Below are 21,071 nucleotides of genomic sequence, written 5' to 3'. Positions count from 1 at the left end.
GTGCCAGTACGTGTCACTGGCAGGGTATCAATCACGCACACAAGTTAAAAGAAAGAGGGCAGTGGCCAAGCTGACCCTTTCAACATAAGACCAATAGACACGTTCTTGCAATATGAGTATACAATGTCATATAATTATACAATTACCAGTAGACATGTAACCTCCCCAAACAGTAACCTTTCCACAATTATGAACATTACATGCAACCATGCATGTACTGTACACGTACATGCATTGCTGAGAGGCTGTGTCCAAATTAACCGGCAGTGGCTAACAATAAATGTTCCTACGGCAGCCACTGCAACCCTTTCCCTCAGACTTACGTGTGTTTCTGCCCACTGCAGTCAAATGAGTTGGACACGGCTATGGTTTTGTGAGTAGGCCCAAGCGCTCTGTGAAACCTCTAACTGCAATAGAGTACCAAAGTGAATATGCTGGGGCACACTTGTGTGTGCGTAAAACTAAAAGAAATTTGTGCAAGAACAAGCACTTGAACCGACACGCATGCAAACTCTATTCCTTTGCACTGCACTTCCTGGTTCCAAGTGATGTCATGCTGGGATACTCAATTCTTCCGAAGAGTTTGTGAGGTGTACAAATGAGTGTGGATCTTTGCTGGTCTGTCACAAAATATTCTTGACTCTAAAAGTATTACTCAGACTGCATGCCTACGACGTAACACCAAGCAGAATGTCTACAGAATGTTGCGCACACTGGTACATGTTTACATGCGCCTTACATGTACATGTACATACAGTAGTTCTATGTGTTTGTGTTATTATCCCATGGTGAAGTAGGGCTGTGCTGAATATCCAAATAACTGAATATTCAATCCATTGATGAAAATTCGAATACTATTTTTCGAATTGGAATATTCGAATGCAAAATTCAGTAAAAGTAAGGGAAAATGTTCTTTTTATTTTAAATGAGAAACACTGCACTGTGGAGGTTTGTTTCAAGCAGATTCAAATGAAAAGCATCAGAAATCTTATAACGATTTAAAAAGTAAATTATTCCTTAAACAATTTAAAAGGAATAGAAATTTCCGACAGGGCTATAACTCTTGTTCATCTCTTAAATCTTGCTAAATCGTGGCTAAAGGTACATGTACTCCTAGATGTGAGAAGCTATTACATTGATCATAATGTACAAATGTGTGTGTGTTATTGTAACCAATTTTGTGTATGGTTTAATCATCAACAATGTGCCAGTAAGTAAGACCGAATATTTGGATATTCGATAAAATAAAAGGTCCAATATTTGAAAAGTGAATTATTTGAACTGATTCAGCCCTACGGTGAAGTCTCAAAAATACAATGAACCTTTCCCATAAAATATGCAAATAAGGCAAGCGCATGCACATTACTACCACAGGTTGGCAAAGTTACTTAAATCTTTGATGTAACAATACAAATCTCCATGAGTGTCACTATCGCCATTTCTGTGCTACTATAGTTTGACATGAGTGCCAAACTTAAAGACAAGGAACTGTTACTTTCCAACCTCAGGACACTGAAAACTTTACTTAGTTTCAAGAAAAGCGTGCTGAAGTATCGGGCAAAGGCTGTAATATGGTTTTGACTGACCGTCAACGCTCCAGGTTATGGTTACTGACAGCTCGCCTACGCCACTGACAGTGTTGATGGCTGCACTTGCCAACCAGTTGTAGTAGTGCGCATGCGCCCGTCCAATTTGCATATTTCATAGGAAAAGTCCATTGCCACACTGTGCTGATCATCTGTTAGTGCGTTTTCAAATGTCTCTGTAACAGTAAGGCATTTGAGGTCATGTTTCTTGGTTTGACGTAATTTTTCAACTCAGTGTATAGAGGTGTTTCATGTGATGTAACATGATGGGCAAAGGCATTTTAGGAAGTATACCATGTTCGGTGCACAGTGTATGTATCTATTGGCAAACTTCATGTATGCAAAATGTTGAAAGACTTCGGAGGTGAGCGCATTTCAGCACACAATTGAAATTGAATGCTGACTGTCAAAAATCACATGACTGTAAATCCTCTTTACTTATTTGATGCTGACTAAATAGCCCCAAGCGTCAGACATACAGGGACCAGTAGGCGGATGCATGACCTTATGTTATATGCAGCTGGCCACACATTACAACGTGGTAATCCCTAAATACAGTATCAAATTATCAAATACTGTATTAGAAGCTGGCTGGTGTAAAACATGTCCTGCAATTAAATGTCCGAGTGAGTGAAACTGGCTACAAAAAGACAGACCCGCACATCTGTAAATGAACTTAATTACAAATGCATGTACAGTACATTACTAGAGAATCAGCAACATTTCCATACACCCTAACACAGAACATCTGCCTTTCAAACAGTGCTAAATCCTCTGGACCTAAAACAATGGAATACTTTACCACTGTCTCTCAAAAGGATAAAGTTCTTACTCGACTTTAAATGTGAACTAACATTATGTACATATTTACCTTCTACATATACTTAATGAACGTCTATAAGTGAAATAGTAAGCATAATTTCATAAGGTGACAGACGAAATGTTCAATTCTACGAGGTGGGTCCCGTTCGCGTATTAATGTCTGTCATTTTGCGACTCATATTTGTGTCGAAAGCGCTACCCACTGATAGTACCGTGCAATGTTAGACTGGTTTCCATCCCAACATTATTTCCCTTTTTCTTACAGGGAATGAGATATATGTACATGTATTTCAAATGGGGGGGGGAACTGGTCAAGTGAATGAAGTTCTATTCAACAGGTACCACTGAATATAAAGAATAATTCAATGACGTGTGATCAACAACCCACCAATCAGATGAAGCAGATTTATGCAGGTATTTTATCTCATCCTTATTAATTCATCTCCTGTCAACTTTCTATCCACATTGTCCTAATTTCACACTACCCTGTTACATGTTTGCACAATTACTGTGTATTTTAGTCCTAGTTTTTTGTATTTTTTAAAATTTTGCATGGCATGCCTTACACAAGCTTTTTGCTTTTCATGTTCTGCTTCCTCTTTTTGACTTGCTTTTCTTACTCATATTCTTCAATATTTTTTGTGATTTACTATGACGAGGTAAAGAGAGTTACACTGACGAGGAAGTAAAGGAGAAAAGTCTTACTTTTTGACATTTGGCAAACGAATTAAGAACCCATGTATTTTGTGAAATTTCCATCCTGTTCAATTTCCCTGCTCTATTTTCCATCCTGCTCTATTCTACGCTGGCCATCCAGAACGATGCATTAATGGAAGGTACAGATGCCAAAAATGAGATTTACATGTAAATAACCAGATATACATGAACACAGCGTGCACAAAGCGCCAACAGAAATGGCCTTGTCTCGTCCTGCTGCTAGACGATCTGGGGCTGTCACCTGAAGGAGCCAATCTCTGATATTCATCCCTAGTTGTAATAAATACCTGGAAAGTCTCATGGTAATGACCATTTCAACATTCATCCAGGGTTCCTTGCAACATGTCCAACATTTCTCTGTTGCCCAATTAAACATGTTACTCTTTACAACAAAATGCACAGCCTTTTCTCTGGGCGGTAACAGGGGCACGCTTGTGGGTTGTGCCAGAACCCCAGGCAGCATCGCCAAAGTAGTCATAGCAGATGGCAGGACGGGGCCAGGGGAGCCGGATTTTAGTGTGGGGGAGGGCAGAAGTTCCAGTCTTTTTTACAATTACTATTCTTTTGTTTCTCCCCAAATTTCCAGTAGGGGAAACGACTGGAAATATTTTAAGAGTTAGAATGCCTGCCAACCGTTAATAAAGCTATGCAAACAACCAAAGTTCCAACAAGTGCCACAGGGTAACAAATGTCAGCATCTGTCCACATTCTTTCCCTGTTTCCTCTTGGTTTGGAATGACAGAATGACTTCTGAATCCGCCCCGAGCTGCAGTGCACCCCCAATCGGCGAAAGACAGACAGGTGGTTACAAGCAGGTACTTGCACGCATTCTGCGTGTACCCAAAGACCATACATGCTGGAGTAAATTAGTTACGAGTACTTAGCGTGCTCCGCGTCAAACGCACCCATGCTTGAACGCCTCGTGGCGCGTCTATGCGCTGAGTACCAAAAAAGCACGCCCTCTTTTGTTCCGCTCCAACCAGATTAGGGACAGGATGAGGGAAGCTCTCCAACCATCCTGTACCAGTCCATTATGCATACAATTCTATAGTAAATAACCAGTTGGGCTTCAAAAATAAGGCTATGTCGTACTTGTGCTACAGCACAGAGTAACAGGAGATACAGGTATTTAGACCCTACCCTCATCTTTGAATTGTCAATATGGAATGATTTATGAATTTTTCATTGTTGCCTCTGAAGCCCTGAGATGCATTTACATGCAATTAGTGAGTACCTGGTAATAATTAATATTACTATACCTCATACATATATTCATTATTGAGAGCCAAGTTCTCATTGGACCATTTACTATTAAGTGTCATCTGCTATTTTTGCTGTTTGCCAAGTGTGAACACGAGCTTTCATGTACAGAGTAAATAGGCATGCACAGATGAACTAATGCACGGTTACTTGAAGAATAGCGTGTGAACTTGGTGTGCACAAATAACAGCAAATGTCACATTAAAAGAATTACTCATTCAAAAATTCCACTGGGGAAGGGGGACGCTATACACGAAGGCCACTCCCCTACTTAAGCCCAGGCCAACGTGCGTTTTGTGACAACCAGATAAAAAAAAATCTGAATCTCATCATTGGCTTCTATGGCGGTATTAGCAAACTTCAGTGGATAACGGGACACGTACCATACATACCTGTGTGTGCTTGTACATGGTGCCTTGTGGGGTACCGGAACAATGGAAGGTACCCTACAAGGCCAGTTTTGATCCTTGTGGGGTACTAAAGTGGTACCCCACAAGAATTTCACGAAATAGATATTTCAAATTTACTCAAAAGGAGGAATTTTCACGCGCCATTCATCTGTCACAAATTGAAGTGTTTTATATAAGAGGCGTACGGTCGAAATTTCAACCCAGGAAACTGAATTTGGTTGAAATGGCAGTGATCTGAAATTTTTGTGTGTTGTGTGGGAGTTTTGTATTAAGTATACATATGTAAGGGGGTATGCGCTTATACATGGGGCCTTGTGGGGTACCGGAGCAATGGGAAGTACCCCACAAGGCCAGTTTTTACATTGTGGGGTACCAAATTACCACAAGAATTTCACAAAAACTGATATTTGGAAATAACTCAAACGGGGAAAATTTTTGATGGGTAAAAATCTGTCGCAAATTGAAGTGTTTTATATAAGGGACATACGATCGAGATTTCAACCCAGGAAAGTGAATTTGGTTTAAATTGGAGTGATTTGAAATTTTTTTGGCGTGTTGTGTGGGAGTTTTGTACACGAGAACAAAGGAAATACCCCACAAGTATAGCTGTGTAAGGATGTGTGCATGCACATGTGTCTCAACAGGCATCAATTCATTTTCATGCCCGAACTTTTCACACTTCACAACAAGAAAAGCGCATCGGCTATGACTGCTGAAAGTACCGTACCACCTGTACACATTATGGACAAACTCTGAACAGCACTCTTCAGCACTCTACATGTAAATGACAGCACTCGCTGGTGTGTTAACAATTATAGGTCCAGGCATTATGGAAAGGTCGATCCTGTATACAGTAAGGATCTTTCACAAGTGAATATGTGTGCTGGAAACGTAACTGTGCATCCTTCAGACTAGATGCCAGAAGCCCCCAGGCAGTGTTCAACGGCACAGTACTATGCAGACAGAACTTAACACTTGGAATTCAACTGGGAGATTTTTTTTTGAAAAAAAAAAAAAATTTACCTTCACACTCACAGTTCACAATGTTTGAAAGTAATTTCCCACTTGTGTGAAAATAGATGTGAAAAGGTTTTCCCAATTGTGGAAAAAACCTATGAGAAGCCTTTTGTAATTACGTGAAAATATGGGAAAATATTTTCCCACTTGTCTGAAAACCTATGAAAATTCTTTTTTAACTTGTGGGAAAATATGTGAACATCTTTTCCACTTATGGGAAATATGTGACAATTTTCTCACATTGTGGGAAATGTTTTCTGTGTTTTGTGAAATTAAAAGGAATTACCTGGACAGCAAAAAAAAGGAGAAATCTTCTCATTTCCAGGTTAATTTTCAATTCTTAAGTACTGTATGTATGATATGCATGTCGCCAATGATAAAGGTATATGGGGTATGCCAACGCAAGTGTAGGTTTCCAAGGTTTCCTGAGGTTCCAAAGCTTTTTAATGTGTTGAGTGGACTTTGTTCAGGTAAGACTGTTCAATTAGGGAAGATTTTCCAAGTTTGTTTTCATCAGACTGGGTGACACATTCAACCTCATCCTGCAAATACATCTTTTGAAATAGCACACTTCCCTGATTAGATGCAAGTACATGCATGTACCTATACAGCTGGGAATTTAAAGAGGAGGTGAGAAATGGCAGGAATAAAGCATGTCACAGCTCTAGGAAACATTTCCCTTCTGGTAAGCTGAATTTAACAAATACAAAACCATCTGCATTGGTTAGAAGAGAAAAATGGATTGTGTTGACCTTACCTTGTTTTTTATTCCATTTCAATTTATGGGCCTATTTGAACTTTAAAATAAAAACTGAAATGCGTTTGAACAATTAGCCTCCACTTTGCTCACTGAAAATACTTGCCAGAGAACTTTGCCCACTGGCTACTGAAACATAAAATCATCAAAGATAGGAAGATTAAAGACAATAAAATATCCCAAATCCTTGTCAATTTACACACAAGTGCTGAAAGGGCTGTGTCAGTGAGGTTTCTTCCCGAAAGGACAATCCACGTTTGCTTAAAAACATGCAAATGTATTAGTATAAACGTTACAAGGCCACTAAAACTGGCAAATTAAAAACTCATCATGAAGATTAACAACCACACAGAGGCACATCCACAAGACCTGCAGCACAGAAAATTACATTTTAAAGGCCCTTCAGTAATTTTGTAAGATGCCAATTGTGACTTCATGTATTTACATGTGGACAGAATCAATTAATGCTCTTTGACAATGAGAGATATGGTAATTACACATGCTACTCACTGGTTGATGATAACGCCGAGCCACTGCGTCACGGAGTCCAGTCTGCTTATCAGCACATGTGAAAACCCTTGTTCGACAGGCCTGTATATATCCGTTCAGAGGAGAGGAAAAAAAAAAAGAACTGATCTGAGGTTCCCTCCTACAAGAATCTATACAATCAGGAAATCTGGCCTGTAATAACAGCCATCCAGACAGCACGCAGTAATGTTCTCCAGAAGGATGATCCTCGCTCCCGGTGACCTGGGAAGAGAAAGATGTGGAACCTTCGGACGACGTGGTGCATCCACTCTGCGGAGATGGCGACAGCAAACTGGCTCTGTAATTCAGTCGGCACGGAGGCAGTCTGTTTACCACGGCGACTAAATGATAATGGTGGACTCAACCACTTGTTGGCAGGTGGAGAGTGTGGACCGTCACTGCGGCTTGCTCTCCGCATCAATGGCTCCAGCTAAAAGACTTCCCATGAGCAGACAACTTGTCATATTACTGATGGAACTTTCAGCAGCTCAAGGAACAGGGTTGCCAGCAGCAAATTACAAATGATTTCAAGATACCACTTTTAACATCATTTTTGGCGCTGTGCCTTTATTAATTATTCAAGCCAAATGGGAGACTCCACTTGTTTGCAGGTGAGGCAAATAAGTATTCACGGTTTGCAGAGACTACTGAATTGATTGGAAATTTAATAGCCGTTCCATGCTTTCAATGCGTCCAGTATTAAAAAGCGGGAATGGGCGGAAGTGTAATCATCATCAAATTATATCCACATCTAGGATGAATTGAAAGCTGTGGCTTTCCTCCCAGTGTGGTGTGGGTCTGAACAGTGATGACCCTTCATCAAACAGCATACATGTACAATGTACATATATGTGTCCTTCCCTTTGAAATATTGAAATCGTCATACTTACAAAGCACTTTGTCAATATTGGTGCGTGTTTGTAAATTTACTGGGGCTGGAATTTGTGAAAATGTATTCATTTTGAAACAAAGCACATTTTGAGGTGAAAAGTTATGAAAACCATCTTTGTCCTAACATTGGGCATTTCTTTGATGCACATTCCACACAGCCTTATACTTTCTTCAGACTCTACTACCGTTAATCGGTCTCTGATGAAAAAACAAAAGCATTTTGACCCAAAGAAATATTAAAAACCTGGGAAAACGATACTTCAAGAGCAATTTCAAAGTCCAAACCCTGACAATATCCCATTCTTTGAGAAAACAGATTCAACCTCTTTTCCACTTCACGGAATTAATTATTCTTTGAAAACCTATTCATGCAATGGAAAGATATTCAAATACAAAAAGATCAACTAACGGGCAATCCATACAAAAGGAGAAATTTGGTAAAGCTATTACCGACCTGATTTTTAACTGTAATTCCCGGTAAGACAATGAAAAAAAAAGTGGAAATCAAAATGATTGTACAACTTATGATTTCCACTGTCATTTCAAACACCCCTTTTTTGTTCAACAAGTACCAATGATAATGAGGTTGGTAGCTGCATTCATGATTCAATTTTCCCTGTTACGTGGAACTGCCAGATGCAGTTATGAGTTATTCCCTTTTCTCAAGGCAATGTCAAATATACAGCAACTTTTCCTTAGTAGGCCAAAGTGCACTCTGCTTATGCCAGATCAGAGACACTGGGTTGCCATAACAACATCCTCCATGGCAATGAGAGGGAAGAAATTAAAGATTATCCACACAGCAGTTCTTTTAATCAGAAGAACAAATTCATTGGGAAAAATTAGAGATGCTGTGCTTTCTTTTTTAAGCTCAGTTCATTTAAAAGTGTTTCAAAAGAAACAATAAACAGAAAAAAAATTAGGAAAAACATCTAAAACTTGATTTACACTGTAGACTAGAGACCTGACCTCATGGAAGAAGATAGTAGGGATTTCAGTAACAAAAACCAACAAAGTTGTCTTCTTTCATTTCTGTTTATAAGGGCCTTTTATCATCTCATGATTCCGTGTTATATATACTGTACATGTACATGTAAACGCAGTTATAAGTATTAGTTTTATCAGAGATGTAGGTCTTGGGACCAGTCTAGAGACTCATTTTGTAGATCTCAGCATTGGTCTTCGTGTCCCATGGTCTTGGTCTCGAAAAAATAGGGTCTTGGTATTTTTTGCTGGTCTCAGGTTGAGACATTAAATACTGGTACGTAGCCTGTTTTAGCCCCTAAATCAATTACATTGTTTGTCCAGTGTTGTTTCTGTTGCAATCAGACAAGCTGAAAGTACACCACATTTTGAGTCCCAACCTCATTTTTATTTCACGCATCATACATGTAAGTGGCGAAGAGAAATACCTTCTAAATTATTTCAACAAGAAACTTTTTTATTATTGGTACGATAATTGTAAGCACTGTAAGGGTAGAGAAAAGCTGAGGGTAATGAAAAGCTAATCTCGGATTAATCAAAGGATTTAACCTGCATGCAAATTTTAGCATATTTTGTATATTACAAATAATGTAGTTTCTACCTGAGGTCTTATAGTCTCAATCTCAGGGTGTCTTGGTCTGTCTTGGTCTCACCTTTGTGGTCTTGGAACTGATCTTGGTCTCAGACCGTCTGGCTTTGACCACAACACAATTTAGAAGATTTTTTTTCAGTTTCATGAAACTTGCCCCGAGCCAAAATTTACTACATGTAATGGCTTCTACTAAACAAAAACGAGAGAAAAAAATGGCGGGCAAGATCACTTATTGGTTATCTGTGTCACAAAGAGCCATAAAAATTAAGTACACGTACATGCATGTAGCACGGTACATGTACACAAACTCATGAGTACACATTTCCCATATTATTGCTACACGTAATATCAGTCACCATGGCAATCAGTCGTTGAGGGTTTCCCTATCTGTTGTTACACGTAATATTAGCTGCCAAGGCAATTAACGAAGGAAGGTTCATGCACGGCCTGCTGGGAATCCCAGACCAGAATATTCTTTTTCATTGATGTACCCTCATGTCTTCCTGGAGACGAGTGAAATTTCCATGAGGGTTTCATCTGTTTTTTGCATTTTCTGGATTGGAGAATGTTATTTCAAAGGGGAGATAGCTGGAACATGGAATGAACATACGTGTAAAAACAAACTTCACTTTCATAATGCGGTCAGCCGACATTGTGTCTCAGTGGGTTGGTAAACGAGGGCATCTCTAGAGATAGGAGGAACTTTAGACAGCCTGATGCTCTTTCAACTTTGCACTGATAACTTTAAACCACAAACTTTATTTTCAACATACCAGTATTTTCCAACATTCCTATGGCAACTGTCACAAATCTGGTGAAAAAACTACAATAACAAAAAAAAAAAAAATTAAAAATGTTCTCAATGGAATTTCTTTAAAAAGAAAACCATTGGAAGGTCCAAAAAAATAAGTAAATAATAATAAAGATAGTGTGGTCTTAACAACAAAACAAATCTTCTATCTTGACAGGCAGTACTGGCTCTGATCCAAATGTCAATGACATTTTCAAAATTCTACTAAATGAAAACAGCAGTGGGCAAAAAAACCTTAAATAATACATGACATAAAACTGAAACTACCTGTACAGCCCAAGCGAAACAAAATCTTCTCTTCAAAGGAGAAAATGGTTTACATGTGTGGTTCAAAATACATGTACATTGTACATACAAGTATTAATAGAAATTATTACACTTTCAATAAAAAGTGAGATGGTTCACTTGAATATTCTTTCATGAATAAATACTGTAAAACCATAACGTACAGACTTACTGTAGGCAAATGTACTTGCTGATCTTCAAAAAACCCCACACAATAAACCCTAACAGCCCAAAAGTTCTGTGAGTAAATTCGCGTACATGGGGGGTTAAGGTCCATGTTATGCAATCCTGAAAGGTCAAAATGAGGGCCTGCAAGTGCACTGGAACATCACAAACACTAGGAAGATGCTGACCAAAGAAAAACAAAAGGGAGGGAGGGTGGGTTGTAAATGATCCAAGCATGTGTTCACATTATGTACACAATGTCCTCACTGAGACTGAAGAGGGCGCTGTTCTCAACAAAAGCGAATACAGGAGATACATGTACATATACATGTAAGTGAGTGTGTCTCGTGCATGTGTGCCTGAGTGTTATGAATGCAAGCACAGTAAGCATATAATTTTACTGACCAATGTTTTTCAAATCTGGAATCAATTTCGGAATCTGATACTTGGTGTTTCAGGTCCACAAAACCCCAGACACTTCTTCTTTACACTGGTTTTTATGACAAATCTTACACAAATGTTTGTAAGAGGGCAGAGAAAAAGAGTGTTATTGGGTTACTACTAAAGTATGTACTCAGCTCAGTTATAGTCCTTGTGTAAAATATCCAGGGAGCTAAAGCAGGATATGGAGAGAACCAAAAGACTGGAAGCACTTTCCATTACTGACAATTTCTGTGAGAAAGACCCGCAAGATTCCCGGAAAATACCAACATATATGAGATAAATGCCACTTTGGAAAATTTAAGATACAAAAGGAAAGGGAGATTTCAAAGCCTCTGATCGAATGATGTCAAAGTGCCATGTGACCACATGAGTTCCCCGAGATCAGCAACCACTACAATAAGCTACCGGGTAGTCTTTGGTTGGCAATTGTCATACATGTACATGGACATGTACCGGTACATGAGCTTGTGTAAACTACATAGTGAGGCTTACTTTCACGTACAGTGAACATGTTAAATAGACATGAATGCTTTATTGACTGGCACAATGGTCACGACCTACATGTGCGTGCATGCAAGTGATGGGTGTTTGTCCCACGTTTTTCTCACACTGTTTGCCAATTTATCAAAGCTTTGAAGGCTTGCCTACATCAGTATATGTACCTCAGTACTGTGTGAAACATTATGAACTTTTTTCCCCTCTGCTGACTGAAACTCCCTGGGTAATTTTTCTTTCCAGGGAAGCTCGGTGAATCCTCTAAAAAATCCCACTTGGGGCAGGAAATCCAATTTGATTCTCATGGATACACGTACACGTGCAGTGCTTGGATTTAAATCAAGACATCACAAGCCCAATGCAAAGCAGGTGTTGGACTCGACAGAAATTAAGACCTGTAAATGTGAATGTACATGTGGTGTGGGTGATAAAATAAAAAGTGGCTTCAAACTCCACATTATACCAGTACATGTAAATCCTCAAGGTATCAGAAGGCAGGTGTACATGAACATGGTAAGACTATGCATCTGAAATCCTACTCTGCTTTAACACGAGAGTGAACGTGTACATCTGCATGGACAGGCAACACAATCAAAGTTTCTACCTATAATATTACTGTACATGTAAGTTGGTGGCCATGCATGCCCTTCTCTGATTCCAGACCCATCCCTGTAGTAATGGCCTTGCTCTCAAGCACACATGCAAGTGGAATGTCCTATCTACTGGATAAATGTAAGTTAGCCTCATGCAAGGTGTCACTCGAACAGCACTGACCGCTGTCAAATTCTTCGTCTGCCAGATACATGTACATACTGGTACCTGTATGCATGGTGGCCGTGGTTTATATCAAAGATCGTACAGCGCCACATAGCGGCGCAAGATGGAGAACTTCACCGTGAATGCGTGTAAAACGTTACAATCACATGGGCGCCCTTTTGGGTAGTAATACGCCTGCGAAGCGCATTTTAATGCAACAGGTGCAGGTAGTGCGACAGGCAAGCACACCCGGTATGCCTGAGCCTATGCATTAACACTAGAATGGCACCCATGGTGATTACACCTTTTTGGCAGAGTTCTCCATCTTGTGCCGCTACACGGCGCTATACAATCTTTGGTTTATTTCACCCAATTCCGTCCATTCTCCAAGTAGATTTAGAAGATGTTCTGGACAATTTCTTTCGAACAGAAATGGGTAACCCCTTCTGTGTAATCGCCCCAGTGTAAGAAAAGATTTGTGCTCAAGGGAGTGGTCATGTTTGCTTGGATGAATGGCCACTCATAATCCCACAAATTTACCTGAGAACTATATGTGCGTATTTACATGCGGGAGTGCACTGGAAATCGTCCTTACCTGTGCATCACTGTGGCTAGTCTCATCATATATGTATCAACAAAATCACTACTGATGCCAAACAAAACATCAGCTATCAGACACAAGGCCAAAAAGTAAAATTCTGTCTGTACAAGTTTCTGCTCTGTCCTATGGACAGCACTCAACAAAGAAAAAAAATATTGACTTGACCGCATACTGAAATCGGTGGCAAGAGTGTAATACATTGTAACTACGATAGAACCTAGGGTTACTGCATTGCTTCAGGGGATTGGAACTTAAAATGTAGTTGGCCACTCCTTGAATCAAGAAAAAGCCATGATGCATGTACTTCTGCTCATGCCTTATTCACATGGGTTGGTAGACGTCGACACAAAACTAAATCTTACCATGCAAAAAAGAACTCACAGAAGGTCCCACCAAATTTGGTATCACCATATCCGTGCTAAAAGTAAGATTTTCAGCACTTCATGTAGCTTCTATCCATCAACTATCCCAACCCGGAATAACCTGTCCCCCTCAGTCATTTGGATCAATTTGTAAGTACTTTTTGTAGCAGAGTTTCTCTTCAACACCAACACCACCCACATCTCCTCTAGCCTTGAGAGGGATGGAGTCAAAGCCGTTTCCTTGGAGGATGAGATACTGAAGTTACACAAAGATACTTCTGTGCAAATATCACCTATCCGGCGAAGTCTTTGTGATGGCCTCACCTGGCTGGGCAGCAAACCGACGGTTGGCAGGTTCATGTGACACTTGCTATTCTTCCTTATGTACGAGGAGACATTACACTTTCAATATAATGGTCAGCGTGGATGTTCTTGAAGTTAAATTCAGAACACAGAAAGGCGATACGGCAATAATGATTTATTCATCAAACTGCTCAAGTTCTCCGGAACCGGAGCAGAATCAACTTCCCTATACAAAAAAAAAATATGCGGAGGACAGAAAACAAGAGAATTTGACCCGCATCATCAATTGCGATATGCAGGCCCCTCGGGGCTTTCAATTATGACGAAGTATCAACTTCCAAGGGGGATGTGCAGACAGATGGAGACATTACAATTTGTTGTCCCTGTTGAAAGACACGCGACAAGAGGAACCTCTTCAATGGCAAAACTCCTCCGTGAAAGAGTGTAAATTTGCATGAATTTGCACACAACCCTCGAAGCTCCAGTCGTTAAATGCACACACTATCTCCTTCACTGAGTCTACATCGCTAATGCAGGTAATGCATATGTACATCAGGTGGGCAATTCTCATTATGAGTCCATTCATCGGTGCACACATACATGTACATTGGTTTGTGTACATGTACATGTTGGCACAGGTATTTATGCATGTACATGTACATATCTGTACTTTAATCTCTGTCATGCTTTCACTGTATCCTGATCTCTCTGGGTTTTTTGCAATCCTATTGAAATGGACGCAACAAAGAAGCCAGAGTATGCTGTACGATGTACTATAACTGCTTTAACCCTAATAACACTGTGCTCAATTCTCCAATCTACAATTTTTCGCAGACCTTAAGAGTATTCATTTTATTGGGCACATCTAGAAGAGCAACTTTTCAGTCATTCATTGGTCATTTGCAATGACATGTGTACAGAAACACAAAAGTTGCCTGTCTCAGTCAGGTTACCCCGCTGAGGATAAATCTAAAGAGTGAATGATTATTCTGTGCATAAGATTCTTCTTAACCCTAATAGAGCTGGGGTGGGGGGGAGGATCCGTCCCCTCAACTTGTTGTCCTAGATTACCGCATTGCATTTTTTTTCACAAGCTGCATGAGCCTTCAGAAGCTTTTTTTTAGTAACTCTGTGCAGTCATTTTGACACCCTTTCTGTGAAAATCAAACATACCATTCTGTGCCGGTCAGCCAAAATGTACGTATGTAAACGTTTCCACTGTCATGATCAATGCATGCCGGCTGGCAGGTGTGTGGCTTTCAATTTCAAATGACCTTAACAACAAAACTATATGGTTGAAACTTCACATCTTTACATTCATGTCAGTCAAGTTTTTAAAAGAATGGGACAGCTGAGTTCTAATCCCCCCTCCCCCACTGTGACATGGTCAAAAATAACTCTGCTCATTTAGGGTTAATACCGGTACAACCATCAGATGGACTCTTTAAGCAGGCTATACTGTACATCTACGATTTAAACATCTGTCTGTCCCTTCCCAGACAAGTTGAAAAAAACTGCCTGTTCTCTCCCAGGGAAACTTTTGAAACTAACACCCCAGATACATGTACTATCCGAAGTCATATTTCCACTGCATCCAATCTTTTGGAAGGTACTGTGTCGACCTGTTTGCCAGTGCTAAAAGATTTATCTGAAGAGAGGGGACATGTAAATTTTAACAAGCAAAAACTGCCTGTCCAAATATGTTCCTCTTTGTTTCCTGGGCAGGTGGACAGGTGACTGTTTTCGGCAACACCAGAATCAGCCACTCTCGGCTGACGTCTTGCAGAATCCATCTTAACACTCCCGAGGCAAACCATGACATGTCTTGGCCATGCAGTGTTGCCATAACAACCGCGTCAAGGGCATCACTAACTGGCCCCTAGATCATGTGGATGCTAAATTGGTGAATGCAGGGGGGAGGAATGGAGCTGTACGCATCACACTATATTTGCGGTATCTGCAAATAAGACGTGATCGTGTACGTTACGTGTTAATAAGGCAACACGCAACCCCGCAAAAAAGGGAGTGACAGCTCATTGGATAATTAAACACTTTGATTATGCTCCAATCCCCGGTAAGATTAGCACAGAAGTTGGAGATTACTTTCTGTTCAGATATGAGGGCATTGCTTTCTTCTCGACCATCTCCCTTCCAATTTAACTAAAGCTTTTGGTGTTTTTTTTTCTTTTTGTTTGTCTGTTGGACTTTTAGTGTGTGTGTGTTTTTCCAATTAGTGTTTAATGCCTGTTGTGTGTGTGAGAACGACTAGGGAACATCATAAATGTCATTGAATGTGGTCCCTCTCTCGAAAGAAAATGAAAAAGCTTTGCAACAGTTTTGATACACATGTACATTTCTGTGGGTTTATAGTTATTAATTTTGTGAGTAGGGTATGCAAACACTTTCAATGTTTTACAGTCGATATGGACTGCATAGGACAAGTATCTACATGTGTACATAATACATGTACATGTATGTCCAGTTTTACATATCGTTCTGTATGTGTACAGTACATGTGCTACTATACTACATGTACATGTATGTACATGTATGAACGTTGTATTTCAGTTGGGAGCTTTCCTTCATTTTACATAGGGTCATTAAATACGGTCAATGTGTTTCCCCAAAAGAGATTATATCTGGCATTTATCAATTATTCAGCTCTTAAAATGGCGCGCATTTTTGTCACATTTCCAATGAAAAGACTACTGACAAACTGTCTGCCGTGAGGTTGGAGACCAGTGGGTGTTCAAAGTGGGCAAAGGGGAATACATGTAGGTCAAAGAGCACCAGACCAAGTTCCATTGTCCAGAGCTCTAGAGTCACTTCCGACAAATGAAACAATTGCCCTGGATTGTTGCCAAACAAAACAAACATGAATGGCACTTACATGTACATATATGTACATGTAGAGCCTAAACAATGATATATAAATCACACACTGACAGAATGAAGTCAATGAGCATCGTCTACCGGTAAATATTTTTGCAAAGGTACAATCTCATCAACTATAAAGCCCTTAAACCTTTTTTATTGATGACCATTACAGCCTGCAGACTGGGTGCGTGTCACCTAGGAGCTGTGGCTCTGAAACAACATCTGATATACATGTACATGTACAGTGTACATGGACATGTAGATTTTATGCAAGCCTGCTAGCTTGCCAAGGGAATATTGCAACTTTAGAAATTGTGACGTCATTTCCAGCCAAAATCTGTTAAAGGCTGTTGCCTGGTTGGTGGATGTGAGATGACGAGGACATGTCAGTTGACCATGTTTAGATGTACATGCAGGTGGCCTCCATGTAAGGCATGTCCGCCAGTGATTTAGACCTGAGAAATATGGAGGAGACCTATTGGTACATGTACATGTGTTGATTTCAAATTTCATTTATTAATTTTGAAAGTAACAAGTGTTACCATCTACATGTAAATACATACAAGCAAATGTTTACAAAAGGTACATGTAGTACGTGAACAAAGTACCATATCATATATACATGTAAATACACGTATGCTGCTTAACGCAAAGTAAAATTATCAAAGAATTTACAAAAATAAAGAAAGACAAAATGAGGACACGGACAAACCCACAAAAAAATAAAAAGCAAATTACATGTAACCAAAAAACACTCTCAACATACAAGCAAATAACTGGATCAATCAAATATCATTCTGACAAAAGGCCTCCAGTCAAACTATAGATACACATGCATACATGCACCGAACGTGCACCATCTTTTCCTTAAACGTCATAGAGTTTGCTACCAAGGCTCTCTTACTATTACTGGACAAACTAAGGAGGTCAAGAGGAGGCCCTCTTGCATACCGAAATTACGCAGGAAATGTGCAAAAATATCATCTACATGTACCGAGTAGACGTTCATCTGCAAGTGAGTGTCTTTTACACAGACCGACCAGTCAGGAAGCTTGCGTTGCAAGAGCCACAGGACGGAAACACTTGTAACAGTCAATGATACCAGCACCTTTCATATTTTTTCAGCAGCTAAAGAAAACTTGACTTTTTAAAACATCAGACCACAGAGGAACACAATCAGACAAAGCAACAAATGCAAGACTGCATTTCCCAAGCCAGACGACAGCTTGTGTGAATGTTTTTCCTGACATTTTCAATCATCGCGAAGTCAGGGTTACTCCATTTATCAAATGCTGTAGGTACGTGTACATGTATGCAGCATTGGACCTGTTTCACATGGATCTGGATCTCAATCAGTGATTCGTCGTTGTTTCACTGACACCAGAACCCGCTTAACAGATGGCCAGTGAGCCAGCAATTGGGATCACTGATCGAGATTCAAACAGGCCTACTATAGCCCTCCCAGAGCCACATTTTCATCTGGAGAATTGAGAAATGAAGTCGTTCTTGTTTCCAAATGGTTGGCTGTTGTGCATAGGGCTGAGTCCATTCAAATAATTCATTATTCGAATACTCAACCTTCAATTTGATCGAATATCCAAATATTCGGTAACACCGACCGGCAGATTGTTGATGAACCATCTACAAAATTAGTTGCAATAACACACACAATTGTATATTATGATCAATATGATAGCTTCTCACATCTAGGAGTACATGTACCTCCAGCCAGGATTTACCAAGATTGAAGAGATGAACAAGACTTTTTGCCCTGTTGAAAATTTCTATTCCTTTTCAATTGTTTCATAAATAATTTACTTTTTAAATCATTGTAAGATTCTTGACGCTTTTCATTTAAATCTGCTTGAAACAAGCCAACACAGTGCAATTTTTGTCATTTAAAACAAAAGAAAATTTATGCTTCCTTTTCATGAAGTTTGCATATTCAAATTCGAAAAATAATATTTGAATATTCGACAATTGATCGAGTATGCGGATATCGGCACAGCCATAACAACTGGGGTTGCACAACTGAAGCTGAAAATGAATGAATTTGTGCACAACAAGCTTTCATAATTTCATGAGGTGACAATTGACATACACGTATTTGTTCCATTCCACTCCGCTTGACTTCATGGAATCAAACATTTCATCTGTCATCACATATATTCTTACCATTACAATCATAAACATTCATCATTTGCATATTATCCTAGTTTCTAACACGTTTGCACCACTGCAGGTGACAGTGCACATGAAATGGAAAACTTTTTTACAGCTCTATTCATAAAAACTACAATCCAAAGCTTCTATTGCCCAAAACTAACAACCATAAAAAGGTACTCCAAACATGTACTGTATACACGTAAAAAGGTAATATGTGAATGCCTTCTGTTATTAAAATGTTTATGCACATGTATGACCCCGATGTCATTATGGCAAAACGGAATCAGGAAATAGTTAGTGGCTGGGGTAGTCAAGATCTGGTCTTGCATTTCCTGGTAAAACAGAGTTTGCCGGATGAAACCATCGGCCGGCAGCCACACGCACTCCTGTGACCTTTTCAACCTTGTCAAATAAGTGTAGGATACAATGAAATAAACGTGAAGAAGTACATGAACATCCTTTGACAGCTAGAGCTCTTGAAATGTTTACGGTTAAAATGGCTTCTTGTTTTTGTTTTCTTTTATTTCTTTGTTGTTTTTTCCTTTTTGTAGTCTTTTGTTCTTTTCTTCAACTGTGCAACATGGAATACCTTGTGGGCGAGGAAAGTTGAATAAGTTTGCCTTAAATTTATACACTGGGTTGGATATTAATCTCGGCCTTATGCAGTATCTAATATGAGCATCTTTACAACAGTTCTGACGTCTCCCAGAAATATGTGTACTATAATTTCAAGAACTACTGTAGGTACAATAAACATTGGGGTGAAAGCAATTTGAACGATTCGGTTTTCCAGAAAACAAAATGTGTTACTGAAAACTGAAAGTGTAAATTAAAACATGTATACTGGTAAAGCGGAAAATACTCAACTGCTGATGACAACGGCAAATACTGATATCTAGATTCTACAATATAATACAACAGTTCTTTCTGATTACTCCCATGTATCAACAAGTGCATGCACATGCACAGTTACTGTAAATGGGACATGTACATGTTTGACATTTCTGGCATTTGGAACATACCCATGTTTGGAACTGCCACTTAGAAATGTGTGGCTTTATTCAAAATGACTTTTCACCTCCTCTGTACATTAGTAGCAGTGAAAGGGTGAAATTTTGAGAGTTTGGGATTTTCTGCTTATAAAGATTACCACATTCACGGGCAAACTACCAGTAAGTGTGATGCTATTCAAAGCAGAGCAGGAGTGTCTCCATAGCTTTGTATACAGTAAACGTACATGTACAGGTCGAGTATCACACTGTTCTACATATCTTGGAATGGGTTCCCCTTTTACGCTTGGTTGCCATTTTTAACAGCTTGTTTGGACATAGTAATATTGGACAGTGACCAGTCTTTCTTCAGAACATTGTTGGTGGGTGATTTTGAAGGACTGATTTTAGTACTATTCTTTGGCTCAATTGAGAGGGAATGCATTGTACATGTATGTATGTCATCAAAATAGCACCCTTGTGCATACATTATGGAAAGTACCGTATTTTCCACGAATGGAAACACCATCTTCTTTTCACTTTCAAGGAAAGCTAGTTTTTGGATCTTGTTTGTATTGTAATTGCATAGTGATATGCGTAAAAATACGTTAAATGAAATCTCCACTGCATATTTCCTTTAAAAAACATTGAACAAGAAACTTAAACACACTATCAACATCATTTTTTGCCATAAAATTCATCACTCAAATGAAGACATTACAGAAACCTGTTGGGTAATGCTTTCGTAAAAGTCTGATCCACTGTGTAATGTCAGCTCAGTCCACAAACACCTTTCAGGTTATTATTACTTATTTTATGGGCAATATTAGAGTTGCGTAAATAATTAATGACGCACGGTTGGATCACCTGGTGTTGATAAATTTATTACTAGATGTGCCGGCCGTCTGTAGCTCTGCAGACAGTTTTTCACCTGGCATTGCCATTTTTAGTCTGTGATTATCACATTCATCACCTCAATGCTTTTACCGTTTCTGCATGTACCCAAGCATCCAGGTGTTCTACAGGTTAATGCTGGGTACTTCATAATACTGCTATTTTTCATCTTGTCACTGATTCCAAGCATCACCTGCTGGTGTTACCGACACGAGCACGCACATGTGTTAAAGTTACATTGCCAGCCGTCTGGCTCCTTGCCAATTACCGTATAGTTTTCTAATCGGTGGTGTCAGAACGCACAAGATTGACATCCCAAAGACCTCTCTCAGATCTCTGACACAACTTCCTGTAAGACT

At 39.5% G+C, this 21,071-nt stretch overlaps 1 protein-coding gene across 6 annotated transcripts in view; it reads right to left on the bottom strand.

Moving 5' to 3' along the window:
• LOC110989370 (NACHT domain- and WD repeat-containing protein 1-like) overlaps positions 1–21,071 on the bottom strand; it is a 129,817-nt gene that overhangs the window by 92,819 nt on the left and 15,927 nt on the right. For 4 of the 6 annotated variants that reach the window (XM_022255675.2, XM_022254109.2, XM_022256274.2 and 1 more), the window contains one exon: positions 7,080–7,160. The exons of 1 other annotated variant lie outside the window; for it this stretch is intronic. The gene's annotated coding sequence lies outside the window, so the exon portion shown is untranslated. Of the gene's footprint in view, positions 1–7,079; positions 7,495–21,071 lie in introns of those variants that run through there. One more of the 6 variants, XM_022254913.2, reaches the window with a different exon arrangement.

Source organism: Acanthaster planci, linkage group LG19, assembly GCF_054643075.1.
Source record: "Acanthaster planci isolate LZ-2023a linkage group LG19, COTS_SCS, whole genome shotgun sequence".
Lineage (NCBI taxonomy): Eukaryota > Metazoa > Echinodermata > Asteroidea > Valvatida > Acanthasteridae > Acanthaster > Acanthaster planci.
This window is presented reverse-complemented; position numbering and strand designations above follow the sequence as displayed.